The following is a 14,714-nucleotide window of genomic DNA, read 5'->3' as shown; positions in this document are numbered from 1 at the left end:
CGCTCGTGAGTGGGCTGGGGAGGACGTCTTGAGGAGGATGGACCCATTCCTCATTTTAGACAACCCCGCCACTTCCCCAAACTTATCCTCCAGGTGTTCCACAAAAAACAGAGGCTTCGTCGTAAGAAAGGAATCACCATCAGTCCTGCTGCAGACAAGGTATTGTGGTACGTAAGGCTCCCGCTTGGCACTAGATCGGCGTCCCTCCCATGGCGCAGCCAACGAGGGGAACGACTGAGGGTCATATTGCGCAGCATCAAACTCAGCTCTGCCTCGCTTAGAGATGCTGGTGGCTGTGCGACCACCAGCTTGGTGTGATTTATTGCGCTTCATTGCGCCACATCCGGCCAGATGCCACCTACTGCGAATGAGGGCTCTCCCCAAGGGCACCACCAAGCCAAAGCAACGGGTACCTGGCTGATATCCCATTGCCCAGAGTCCCCGTGCCCCAGACAAGATGGGCACATACTCCTTGGCGTGCGTGGGGAGGAAACAGCTCTGGCATCTGTAGTACGATCCCTGCGTGGTCAGGGGGTTACCACCAAGAGGGTACATGACGACCCCACCACAACGGACTGGCTACCGTGCTGGATTTTAGGTGTCGAAAGGGTCCACAGTTGTCGTGGGCGCTAAGAAGGAGATTGCACACAAGACGAGAAGGATGCAACCCAGAAGACGTTGGGTGTAAATCCCGCCACACGACAATAGGTAGCATGCAAGATGGTGGTGCATGATGGACCAACAGAAAAACACTACGTAAGGCGTCCTTCCCCAAATGGCACGCACTAACAACGGAAATTTGGAAAAATGGAGGCCAAACCCAAGAGGGGACCGTCACAGAAGGCCGAAACGTTTGAGACTCATTTTAGTCGCCTCTTACGACAGGCAGGAATACCGCGGGCCTACTCTAACCCCCGAACCCGCAGGGGGCAATGCAGAAGAAAGGGAGAAGGCTGATAAGTTGTCAGAGCTCAGCTAGATGGTGGAAGAAACCGCTGCAGTTCCACTGGAGGATGATATTGTCCATGGCTGAGAAAGGCGTGAAGGGACTGGGAAGGCAATTTACGCCGCTTGTTCACTCACTGCCACCGATTGAGTACCCGCGCGAGTGACATCCATGGCGTCTTAGGGACCAGTGAGATCAAGGTCCTCAGCGGACGCCAGAATCTCGACCTCATCCTCAGACGCAGAGCTCGAAGTGTGTGGTGGGGTCGGTGCCAGCGCAATTTTCGGACTTCTCTTGCTGAACCTTGGGTTTCACCGGCTGGGAAGGCCTCAGGAAGCCCTACGACCAGCCACTGGTGGGGACTTATGCCAGTGTCAGGCGTCATCCTTCCCGCTTGTGGAAGCCTGGGAAGGGAGGGTCCCAAGGGAACCCTTACGGGCGAGAGCAGCCGAAGAAGTGAGACGCTTCTCTGGCTAAGAAGCGGGGACGGACGTCCCTGATGGGTGGGAGGATGTTGCTCCTGATGTAGGTGGTGCAGGAGCAACCGGTTGGGTAGAGCGCCCCACGGGCAAGGGGGCAGGAGTAGTTGTACTGCTCATCGATCTGGCTGGAAGTCTCGAAACTGATGGGGTTAGCACAGTTGTAGCAGCTGCATAAGAAGACGTCATTCGCACAGGATGTAGTCTGTCATATTTCCTTTTGTCCTCAGTATCGGTCAGCCGATCCAGGGTCTTATATTCCATGATTTTGCGCTCTTTCTGAAAGACTTTGCAGTCTGGCGAGCAAGGTGAATGATGCTCTCCGCAGTTGACACAGATGGGAGGCGGGGCACATGGGATGTGATGAGTGTCTGCAATCTCGACATGTGAGGCTGGAAGTGCAGTGGGAAGACATATGGCCGAACTTCCAACACTTAAAGCACCGCATCGGGGGAGGGATATAGGGCTTGACGTCACAATGGTAGACCATCACCTTGACCTTCTCCTGTAATGTATCACCCTCAAAGGCCAAGATGAAGGCACCGGTAGCAACCTGATTGTCCCTTGGACCCCGATGAACGCGCCGGACGAAATGAACACCTCGTCGCTCTAAGTTGGCGCGCAGCTCGTCATCAGACTGCAAAAGTAGGTCCCTATGGAAAATAACACCCTGGACCATATTTAAACTCTTATGTGGTGTAATGGTAACGTTAACATCCCCCAACTTGTCACAAGTAAGTAACCTGCGTGACTGGGTGGAGGATGCCATTTGTATCAGTACTGACCCAGAGCGCATTTTGGACAACCCCTCCACCTCCCCAAACTTGTCCTCTAAATGCTCGACGAAGAACTGAGGCTTTGTGGATAGAAAAGACTCCCCTTCAGCTCTCGTGCTAACTATGAATTGGGGCGAATAACTGTTACCTCCATCCTGAGACTTACGCTCCTCCCACGGCGTGGCCAGAGAGGGGAACGTTTTCAGATCGTACTTCTGAGCATTAAATTGAGCCCGAGAACGCTTAGAGACTGCTGGCGGCTGGCCGCCAGCGAGCGCTCTATGTCCTCCTCTGGGAAAGGGAGACGACGCAGGTAGGACAGGGGATCAATGCCCTGGTCTCAATATCCCTCTTGTTATACTGGTGGACCAAAGGATCTTCGAAATCGAGTCGAAGCAGTTCCTCCTTGACCACCTCTACCGTAACCTCTGGTGGCAAGTCCTTGATGACGATTTTGGTTCGGCGATTACCCGACCTCTGGTGGGTAGGGTAAAGTAAGGCATCGCCTTTGATTTTAAGAAATCGAGAATAGTAAGAAAGTCGTCCCTACTGTCAAGCAGGTATTTCACATGTTCTTTTTGGTAAATCGCTCTCAATTTGCCGACAATGAGCCGCTGGACCTCAGTGTTCAGTTTCGTACAATTAGTGATTTTATATACCACAATGGGGGTATCTTCTCTTTCTTCAGAGGGCTTGATGGGATCTCTTGAGAAGGAGGGTCGGGAGCATGAGCCATTTCCTCATCCACCGGACCATCCGGTGCGGCGTCCCCTGGTAGGGGGGTATCGGAACGTGATCTGCTATCACCACAGCCCACGTGGGCGGAGGAGCGTCTGGACCGACGGCCAGAGAGCTTTCCGACTGGGTCAGGGAGTCCAGAAGACTCGCCACGGTGGCGGGACGGCGTAGAAAGAGGTGCAGGTACAGCCGGGTGGTGATTAGACAGAACCGATGTGTTCGCCACCTCACTACGAGAAAGATCAGTTACTAGGCGGTCAGGTGAATCGTCGGGCGACGACGACATGGATGAACGGACCCCGGCACAGGACGGTGGACAGTCTTCATGATGTCGGATTCAGTGGCGGTGGTATCCAACAGCGATTTGTGGCGGTTGGCGCGATTGAAGCGATCCTTCGCCCGTTGCGAGACGGGAGGCCGCGATGAGCGGCGTTTCCGACGCTGCTGCCCTAACTTCTCCATAGTGGACACGGCTCCGCCTGACGTAGCCAGGGGCCTGGCACAAGAGGACTACGCACACCAAAAACTTCCCAGGTAACCTGGGGAAATAACTACTAAGATACCAACTAGTGGTGGGCAGGAAATCGCGTATCTGTTAGAAATCACAGTGACTGAGAAGTCACAGATATCACAGTAGCAACTTTAAAGAATCTAACTGCGATTTCAGTCACAGCTAGCAGTCGCAAATAGTATTTCGCATTCAAAGACGTGAGCCATCTATTGGTCGAATTTAGCACTGCTTTCTGCGATTTCAGTGACAAGTCGCAACTAAGAGTCGCAAGTAGCAACTAAAAAGCGCGGTTAACAGTGGCATCTGTTGGCCAAAGTTCGTACTACGTCCATCTCTGCAGTACGCTATGGAGTCTAACTGCGATTTCCGTGACAAGTCGCAACTAAGAGTCGCAAGTAGCAACTAGAAAGCGCGGTTAGCAGTGCCATCTGTGGATCAAAGTTCGTACTACGCCCATCTCTGTGGTAGCTGTGGAGTCTAACCATGGAGGTTTTTACCTCCTTGAGTCTAACTGCGATTTCCGTGACAAGTCGCAACTAAGAGTCGCAAGTAGCAACTAAAAAGCGCAGTTGGCACTGCCATCTGTTAAGCAAAGTTCATACTACGCTATTCGCTACCGAGTCAAACTGCGATTTCTGTGACAAATCGCAACTAAGAGTCGCAAGTAGCAACTAAAAAGCGCAATTAACATACTTTTCCTTGTGTCATCTGTTGACCGACGTACGTACTTCGTTATGAGAGCCTTGTGCCTCACGAGATCGATGTGCTGCGTGTGCATATGAAGGGCTTATTTCAGTAGTGGTACAAGTCCATTTTTGTTAATTTTGAGATATCGAGTCGTAAAGTTAAATGAGCGCTGAAAAATCTGCAGTTGAGATACCAGAAATATTCAAGCATATGGCTTCTTGCTAGAGATGAACCTTTATTTATGTTTGTTTGGATCACTAATTTCAGAAGCATTATAGACAGAAAAGTGTAGGTAATGGACTTGTACCACTATTGAAATAAGCCCTTCGTATTATATGACGACATGCACATTCAGCATCAGTTGTGGTTGGTCAAATACTGCTGTGACTCTGAATGTATTATATTAATAAGAAGCAACATTGCCTTTTTCTCCTGAAAATATCAAGTAACGTAACAAATGTGTTTGATTCTGCTTCCAATATGACAGTTTTGGGTTATACTCCACATGCCTACAGGACTTTGCAATGTTAACACAGCAGAACTCAGACATCTGTATAAGTGTAGAGAAATGAAAACAGTCATATGAATGCCTCACTTTTGTTCCGACACAGTTCAAGACTCGGGAGAAAAGTTTTACACCTGGTGTTCTACATGGCAACTTCACACACAAGAACTTTTTGCCGACACTACTGCCACCTACATAAGTAAGCTTTTCCTGTGTCACTTTCAAGTAATGCACTTAAGCTATTCCTGATTTAACTGGAAGATCTGTACTTCCCCACTTTCATAACAACAGCCTCAAAATGCATATTGTAGACTTCGGGATATGTTACAGGTCAGTGTCACACCAGGGGGGGGGGGGGCACGTCTGTGTCCGACAAGTGTTTACCAATAAATAAGTGGCGGAAAATTACGGGTATAGGACGGCTTAACATGTGGAAAATGAGATTTTTATTATTCACTCAATGTATTTAACATTTATTATTCCTTTAAAATCGCACAACAACTCCAATAAAACACTTTAATCAGTCGCACACTTATTTCATAATTATTTCACTTTTAAACTGCAAATCCTCTAAGAGCTGTCTTGAATCTTCACGAGTCTCTCTCAACAGCCTTGATGTGGATAGATATGTACAGCAACCAGTAATCAGTCAGAACTGCGTCTGCAAAAACACAAGGATTATTAAACGATTTTTGCTGTCACTAATTACTAGCAATATAATTGACAGAGTAGATTGCTAATATTTGCTATATCACATTTGCTAATATTTGCTGTATCACATTCGCAAGAACGATCTCACTGAAGTAATTAAGTCCATCAAAACGCTTAGAAACTAACCTCTCGTCTGACGAAAACGGTCTAAAGACTGGCAATTTCTTCAGATCTGTTGACAATGATATTTTGAATTATCACTTTACTGAGTGACTGAAATGTAGTTCAGGTACCTATGAACATAACAATATGTTAGAATTCATTTTCTAAACACGAACTATTACGGTACTGTGCGGCTACTTACATATTAATTACACTATTAATATTTTCACAGTTGTTTCTTTAATACAAAATTAAAGCCAACGGAAGAATAAACGTAAAACATACTTACCAATGACAGGTTTGTTGAGATGCAATTTTCTGTGTGGACAGATGTGTAACTTTTTCATACGGTGGTACGTCGCAGAAATCGCAGAAGTCACAGAAATCGCAGAAGTAGCAGAAGTCACAGAAATCGCAGAAGTAGCAGAAATCGCAGAAGTAGCAGAAGTCGCAGAAATCGCGGAAGTAGCAGAAATAGCAGTGGCGGAGGGATACGCGACTTAGGTTCCTTAACTGCGACAAATCACAGTTAAGAATAACAGATACTGAAAAGTAGCATTCACAGAAATCACTGATATCGGAAAATCGCAGTTTAGCCCATCACTAATACCAACGCTGACATGATAAGCAAAAACTACGATACGACTAGAAAACGCACTCGTATTAAAAGCACTTTCAACGATCCAACCTGAAACCAAAATAAGTTTCGAAAACGGCAGGGCTTAAATGCTTGCAGCGTGTGCTCTCCGCATGTGGGAGTGACACGCGGTGGTATGGGCCGCAACAGGCGACCGTCGAGAACGTCGCAAAACCAGGTGCCGGAAGGAACGACAATTCACGAGAGCACTCGTCAACAGCCTAGCACTGCGAGAAGTAAACTGCGTCACCGATTTGAACGCCGCTGGCTCCCAGGGCTGTGGAGAAGCCGTGAGGCCGCCGCACAGCAGCGCCAGGCCGGCGCGAGCTACACCCTCGCGTGGCCGGCGCGAGCTACACCTAGTCGGGCCATAGGAGACGCCCACGAGGCTTCCCAAGGGCACTGTTCTGTGCCCCCATCAGTTATCAGTCTCATGTAATGCGGCTGCAAGAGGGGTCCGCCTAAATGCGAAAAAAAATCCTGACGATAATCTTAAATTAATAATTAAAAAAAATGGACCTTGGGCTACGTATGCGACGGCGTAACGTGGCGTGAAAGCAGCTAACTACTGGGCACATCGACAACTACGACAAGCTTTGCTACCAGCGGAATATCTGATCACTGCAGAAGATTAACTCATGTCAGGCTGTGTCTTAAATCGTTTTAGGTGGGCCGATCCCGGCGATACTTCAATGCCAGGCCAACCCGCGACAGAGGTGAAGCAAGCCCCTAGCACTCCGTCATGAGCTAAAATCAATTTAATATTCTAGTTCTGCGATGCAGGACGTTTCAGATATTAAGCTGATAAGAACAGATACTACACTTTGATCTTACAAGGGAACCTCCCCATCGCACCCCACTCAGATTTAGTTAGAAGTTGGCACAGTGGATGGGCCTTGAAAAACTGAACACAGATCAATCAAGAAAACAGGAAGAAGTTGTGTGGAACTATGAAAAAATAAGCAAAATATACAAACTGAGTAGTCCAATTGCAAAATAGGCAACATCAAGGAGAATGTGAGCCCAGTAGCGGCGTGGTCCCGTGGTTAGCGTGAGCAGCTGCGGAACGAGAGGTCCATGGTTCAAGTCTTTCCTCGAGTTAAGAGTTTAATTTTTTATTTTCAGACAATTATTATCTGTCCGTCCGTCCGTCCGATGCGACGTAACTGCGCCGTAGTATGGTGACGCTACACCTTAACAAACATCTGAACACACGACGTCAGTCGACTACAGCGCACGGAAGATGGTTGGTTCAAATGGCTCTGAGCACTATCGGACTTAACATCTGAGGTCATCAGTCCCCTAGAACTTAGAACTACTTAAACCTAACTAACCTAAGGACACCACGCACATCCATGCCCGAGGCAGGATTCGAACCTGCGACCGTAGCCGCACGGAAGAGAGAGTATTCTTGCTAACGAGGCTCCCTGGCTGGCAGTTGACTTTGCTACTTTGGACGAGAGTGCTTTAGATACGTGAGATGTATTCCGTGGGCAATATGAATCTAGCAAATATAGCTCGTGATTTCAATAACAAGGTCAATGAATATTTTCCGAACTGTAAGGAATCGGAAAGTTCCTTAAGGGATCGAACGATTGTCGAACATTTGTATGATTATTTCCTACATTTGATCATAAACAGTACATGTGGTGATGATGATACCTTGCTGATTGTTGCAGGGTTGTATGTACCAGATGATGAGATTGTTGACGATCCATACGAAGAACACGAAGAGGAAATACTGCGACTTCAATCTGATGGTATTTCTTTGGGTTGCATGAAGGAAATGCTCCAATACAGGTTACTCTCCAAACCAATTAAAATACGCAAATATAGATTATGGAGTGAAGCAAGAAATAAATTTAACGAATTTAAAGGGATGGAACACAATTAAATATTGCAAAGAAGTCGTGGAACGAGGTGGAACCCGAAGACAGAAGTTCAGTGAACTAGAAAACCATGTACACCGACAATTTATTAAAGCCAGAAATGAATTAAGTGCAGTGCATGATACACACCTACAGATTTGGGGATTGCATAACGCTAAACAAATCGGCCTGGACTTCAAGGCTTCATCTCATTGGCTTGTCACGTTCAAAAGGAAATACAAAATTACGAGTAGGAAGGTTACGAAATATGTAAGCAAGAACTACGCGAATAAACTGACAGCAAAACTTCCGTAGTTTTCGATGAGCCCAGTAGTTAGCTCCTTTCACGCCACGTTACGCCGTCGCATACGTAGCCCGCGCGTCTAGTTCTTTTTTTTTTTTTATTAATTTAAGATTACCGTTAGTATTTCTTTTTTTTCTTTTTTTTTTTTTTTTTTTGCCTTGTCTCGGACCTCTCTTGCAGCCGCATTACACGAGGCTGATAACTTATGGGGGCACGGAACAGTGCCTCTGGGTTGCCTCGTGGGGGTCTCATAATCCGGCCATGGATAGTTTTAATTTAAATTTTTCGGAGCAGAGTCCCGGCTCCTCGCGAACATCATCGTCGCCGACGCACGCACGCAGAACACACACACGACACATGCGGCAGGCCATGGACGATGTAAGCTCTCGGCTAGGTGTAGCTCATGCCGGCCTAGCGCCGCTGTGGGGCGGCCTCACGGCCTCTCCACAGCCCTGGGAGCCAGCGCCGCTCAAATCGGAGACGCAGTTTACTTCTCGCAGTGCTAGGCTGTTGACGAGTGCTCTCGTGAATTGTCGTTCCTTCCGGCACCTGCTTTTGCGACGCTTCCGACGGTCGGCTGTTGCGATATCGGCCCGTACCATCGCGTGTCACTCCCACATGCGGAGAGCACAAGCTGCAAGCATTTAGGTCCTGCCATTTTCAAAATTCTGTATTGCATTTGGGCATTTAGGCTCAGAAGCACCCCGCATCGGAGCGGTCCGTTTGGGTTCCGTAGCGTGTCGTGTTTTTCGTTGATTTTTGCGTTTTTCAGCGATGTTTTCTGCTTGGAATATGTTGAATCGGTCGAACAGCATTCATTGGGTTTTTGACAGAGCAGCAAGACGGCCAACGGCCTTTCTTCCGACGGTCGGCTGTTGCGATATCGGCCCGTACCATCGCGTGTCACTCCCACATGCGGCGAGCACAAGCTGCAAGCATTTAGGTCCTGCCATTTTCAAAATTCTGTATTGCATTTGGGCATTTAGGCTCAGAAGCACCCCGCATCGGAGCGGTCCGTTTGGGTTCCGTAGCGTGTCGTGTTTTTCGTTGATTTTTGCGTTTTTCAGCGATGTTTTCTGCTTGGAATATGTTGAATCGGTCGAACAGCATTCATTGGGTTTTTGACAGAGCAGCAAGACGGCCAACGGCCTTTGAAGTTCAGGAATGGATATTTGATGATCTCAACGTACCCGAAAATGACGTCGACACTTTTCAACTCGACTTTGTGCTCTTCTTGTTATACGTAAAATTCCTTGATCACGAAAAATAAGAAAAGTGTGCTTGGCACTCGCGAGTGAACATCCGTTCAGCTACTTCGATGGGACAGCAGGAAAAGTGCATATCGTACCATCTGGCTTTGGGATAAGGACTGTGCGGGTCTTTAACGTACCCCCTGAGTGTCCCAATGACGTCATCGGCCGTGTCCTGTCGAGGTATGGCAAGGTGCTTGGAATAACAAATGAGACATGTGCCAGTGCCTATCGTTTTCAGGGCAACAGCAGGGTCCAGAGTGTCCGTATGGACCTCCGCCAGCACATACTCTCCTATCTCAATATTGCCGGCACAAGGGCTCAGGTCATCTATGAAGGACAACCGCAGACGTGCTCCATCTGCCAATCGACGGAGCATCTCCGAGTGGAATGCCCGCACAGGAGCCCGGTGCAAGTGCCGTGAGCACGCACTGAAGGTGCCAAACTTGTGCCCCTCATCAGCGATATAGTAGCAGGTGCTGCCCCCCGACCCGCTGACCCGAAGAACCGGCCCCGGGTCGCTCTGGACAGGTGGAAGCGGTGCTCAGTGCCTCTGTTGATGGCCCTGTTGAGCCTATTGCCTCGGAACCGACTCCCGCAGTGGAAGTGCCGCTGGAGGCGCCCCGTGTGCATTCTGTGCCAAGGATGTTCCCACTGTGGAACGGATGGAGATCGGCCTCCCTACCCAACCCCACCGGCAGATGAAAAGATGAAAATGTGGAAGCTGTCACCTCGACGTCGTCGCAGCCACAAGAAGGCCAGCCAGTAACAGCAGTCGGAGGAGGAGGCGATCTTACGTCCCCCTCCTGAGAGCAGTAGTGAAGCCGAATCCCAGGCCTCGTCCGCCACGCATTCTGTTTCTGCCGACCGCTCGGACGGTATGCGTGAAACTGCTCGTCAACTGGAGGCACTCATCAGTTCCTCGCGAGATCAGAGAGTAGTCCCCACGAAGCGAAAAGTGACCAGGGTAGCGAATAGCCGCTGCAGCGCACTCGCACCCCGTTGCAAACCGCCACAGCTGAGCTGTCTGCGCACCAGGTTCACACTATCCCGCTGATGGGGGGGGGGGGGGGGGGATTGAACTGGGCTGACGACGAAGACAGAGAGATGCTTGATGCTTGACTGAGCGGGCTCGTTCCCGCATGAGCTGTCTTGTACTTGTCCTTCGACTGGGGTGACGTCGCAGGCTGTGGTCTTCGACGCCTTCACACCTGCTCACGATCGCCTGTGGCTTCATCTGCCGTCCCTCTCTCTGAGCTGTTTTCTCATGCCCGTGAATAACCGTCGGCCAGGAGCCCTTTCCCTTTTAACAGTTAACATCAATTCAATTTCTAACCCTGTTAAATTACGCTCTCTCAAGAATTTTCTCCACTTTGGAGCATTTGACGTGGTTTTCCTCCAGGAGGTTTGTGCCCCTTGCCCCTTTCCTCTCCGACCTGGTTGGTTATGAGGCACTATACAACATTGACCCTGCCGTCAGGCGAGGCACCGCTTTGCTGTACAGATTGGAGCTCACCCCATCAGATGTTGCCATACTACCCAATGCCCCCCTGCGGGTCCAGGGGTAAGAATAGGCCCGCGATATTCCTGCCTGTCGTAAGAGGAGACTAAAAGGAGTCTCAAAAGTTTTGGCCTTATGTGATGGTCCCCTCTCGGGTTTGACCTCCATCTTCCTAAATTATTCCGAAGAGCGAGCCAATTGGGGAAGGGCACCTTGCATGGTGCACTGTATCCATCGTGCATTGAGACCTTTAGCCAGCTTTCTCGTCGTTGCAATGCTGTCCCCCTCGTTTTCCACCTCTTGGGCGAGGATGCGTCCCTGGGTGCGATTACCATGCTGCATTGTGCAGTGTTGCTTTTTGCTGCGACAACGACGTTAGGCATTTTTGCACCTAAGATCCAGCGCGGTAGCCAGTCTGTTGTGGTGGGACCACCATGTACCCTGTTGGTTGTAGCCCCCTGACAACACAGGGATCGCTCTGCTGATGCCTGCAATGTTAACTCCCCACATATGCCAAGGAGTAGATGCCCATCTCCCTGGGGCATCGGGACTCCCGGCAATGGCCATCCTGCCAGGTGGTCCTTGCTGAGGCTGGGTGGCGCCATGGGGAGGGCCCTTGGTCGGAGTGGGTGGCATCAGAGCGGATGACCTGCAATGAAGCGTGGTACATCATCTCTCGCTGGTGGATAGCCGCCAGCAGTCTCTAAGCGTTCTTGGGGTCAATTTAATGCTCAGAAGTACGATCTGAAAACGTTCCCTTCCCTGGCCCCACCATGGGAGGAGCGTAAGTCTCAGGATGGCAGTGACAATTATTCGTCCCGGTTGGTTGGTTTGGGGTATTAAAGGGACCAGACTGCTACGGTCATCGCTCCCTTGTTCCAAGAGATGAAAACACCAACGCAGAGTAAAAACGAAAAATGGAAAAGATGGCAGACGACACAGGACAAGAGAAACTTAGATAAAGACCAGACAAAACGAATTAAAATCACACAGAGTGTGACGGTGGTTTGCCGACCATAGAGAAAAAAAGGAAAAGCCAACCACCAAGGAACATTTTAAAAACTCAGGCTAAGACTGTAGGCCAAAAGCCAGACTCAATACTAAATAAAAATAGACACTTAGATAAAATGATAAAAGCCCCCTGCCGAAATAAACGCAAAACTAAGGCTGTCATGGCAGTATCTGTTAAAAGGGCAGGCAGCGTATCAGGCAGCGCAAATGTCTGCCTGACCACAGCTAAAAGTGGACAGGCCAACAACATGTGGACCACCGTCAACGTCCGCCCACAACGACAAAGAGGTGGGTCCTCACGATGCAGTAAAGAACTATGTATCAGCCATGTGTGGCCAATGCGGAGCTGACAAAGAACAACTGAGTCTCTGCAAGTGGCTCGAATGGATGACCGCCACGCAGTCGTTGTCTACTCGATAGCATGGAGTTTATTGGGTGTGGGCAGATAGCGCCATTCAGCGTCCCATAGCGGGGAAACTGCGGCATCAGACTGCTCGTAAATCAGTCTCCCGGAGGCCAATGTCAAAGGTTGGTGCACTGGTGGCCTGTTTGGGCAGGCAGTCAACATGTTCATTGCCAGGGATGCTGACATGACCAGGGGTCCAAACAAAGACCACAGAGCTGCCGCAATGGGCAAGAGCATGGAGGGATTCCTGGAAAGCCATCACCAGATGAGAGCGAGGGAAACACTGGTCAACAGCTCGTAAACTGCTCAGGGAGTCGCTACAGATAATGAACGAGTCACCTGAGCAGGAGCGGATATACTCGATGGCTACCAGCTCAGCAGTGAAAACGCTGCAGCCAGCTGGCAATGCATGCTGTTCATAGTGGTCCCCTAGAGTCAGAGCATAACCGACACGACTAGCAACCATCGAGCCGTCAGTGTAAACAACGCCAGGGCCCTGATACGTTGCGAGGATGGAAAAAAAGCGGCGGCAGAAGGCCTCCGGAGGGACTGAGTCCTACAGGCCCTGTGCCAATTCCAGCCGAAGGCAAGGGCGGGGACGCACCACGGGGGTGTACACAGAGGCGCACGGAAAGGAGGCGAAAGAGGTAAAACCCCAAGCCCAGAGAGAAGCTATCTGACGCAGAAGCTGCCGAATATGAGGCAGCCTAGTCAACCGGGCATCAAAAACCACTCCCAAAAACCTATGTGACTCCACCAAAACAAGAAGTTCGCTGACAAGGTGAAGCTGTGACTCTGGGTGAACAGTGCGTCGCCAGAAGAAATGCATAAAGCAGGTCTTAGTAAAGGCAAAAGTTGTCAGCATACAAGGACGCTGAGACAGACATTCTCACCGCCGCAGCGAGCCCATTAATTGCTATTAAAAACAGGCAGACACTTAAAACAGATCCCTGTGGCACCCCATTCTCCTGAACTCGGGAGGAACTAAGGAAGGCCGCGACTTGCACGCGGAAGGTTCGATGCAACAGAAAATTTCGGATGAAAGTCGGCAGTGGACCACGAAGACTCCAACCATGAAGTGTAGAGAGGATGAGATGGCGCCAAATCGTATCGTATGCCTTCCGCATGTCGAAAAAGACAGCGACCAGGTACTGACGGCAGGCAAAGGCCAAACGGATGGCTGACTCCAGGCTCACCAGATTGTCGGCGGCAGAGCGGCCTTTAAAGAACCCACCCTGAGACGGAGCCACAAGGCCCTGCAACTCGAGTGCACAACTCAACCGCCGGCTCATCATCCATTCAAGCAACTTACACAAAACGATGGTGAGGCTAATGGGGCGGTAGCTGTCCACCTCCAAAGGGTTCTTGCCAGGTTTCAAAACGGGAATAACAATGCTTTCCCGCAATTGTGACGGAAACTCACCATCGACCTAAATACGGTTGTATAGGTCGAGGAGGCGTCGCTTGCAGTCCACTGAAAGGTGTTTCAGCATCTGACAGTGGGTGCAATCTGTCTCAGGAGCTGTATCAAGGCAAGCAGCTAAGGCACTGTGAAATTCCCACTCACTGAATGGAACAATGTACGATTCAGGATGGTGGGTGCGAAATGAAAGGCTCCAACGTTCCATCCGCTCTTTAATGGAGCGGCAATGGAGGAGAACAAGTCCCAGTCAGCCTTTTTCATAGCCCATCTGCAAGGGCGCCCAGAAGAGTGACTCTGTGGCAGTGACAGAAAGATCGGAAAGTGGTCACTACCACACAGGCCGTCATTCACACTCCATTGGACAGAACGTAAGGGGCCAGGGGTGCAGATCGAAAGGTCGATGGCGGAGCACGTGCCGTGTGCCACACTGAGATATGTGGAGGCACCATCATTTAAAATCGAAAAGTCTAGCTGTGTCAATATATTCTCAACGGTGGCGCCTCGACTTGTTGCCACTGACCGACCCCACAGAGTGTTATGGGCGTTGAAGTCGCCCAGTAACAGGAAAGGCGGCGCCAGTTGCGCTATCAGCGCAGCCAGGACATCCTGTGGGACATCACCATCTGGTTGAAGATAAATACTGCAGACGGTAAGAGCCTGTCGCGTTCACACCAGAACAGTAACAGCCCTTAAAGGTGTTTGCAGAGGGACAGACTCGCTGTGAAGAGAGTGAAGGACATATATCAGACGCCACCAGACACTCTTTCATAAGCTGCCTGGTTTCTATAACAACCCCGATAGCCACAGAGGGCGGGGGTTTGCATCGCTGGAAACCAAGTTTCCTGAAGAGCAATGCAGA

General features: G+C 49.9%; 1 pseudogene; it reads right to left on the bottom strand.

The window, feature by feature from the left end:
• Nucleotides 1-6,754: 6,754 nt before the first annotated feature.
• On the bottom strand, nt 6,755-6,933 carry LOC124553907 (annotated as a pseudogene).
• Nucleotides 6,934-14,714: the final 7,781 nt, after the last annotated feature.

The sequence above is a fragment of the Schistocerca americana genome, chromosome 1 (assembly GCF_021461395.2).
Source record: "Schistocerca americana isolate TAMUIC-IGC-003095 chromosome 1, iqSchAmer2.1, whole genome shotgun sequence".
NCBI classification, from domain to species: domain Eukaryota; kingdom Metazoa; phylum Arthropoda; class Insecta; order Orthoptera; family Acrididae; genus Schistocerca; species Schistocerca americana.
This window is presented reverse-complemented; position numbering and strand designations above follow the sequence as displayed.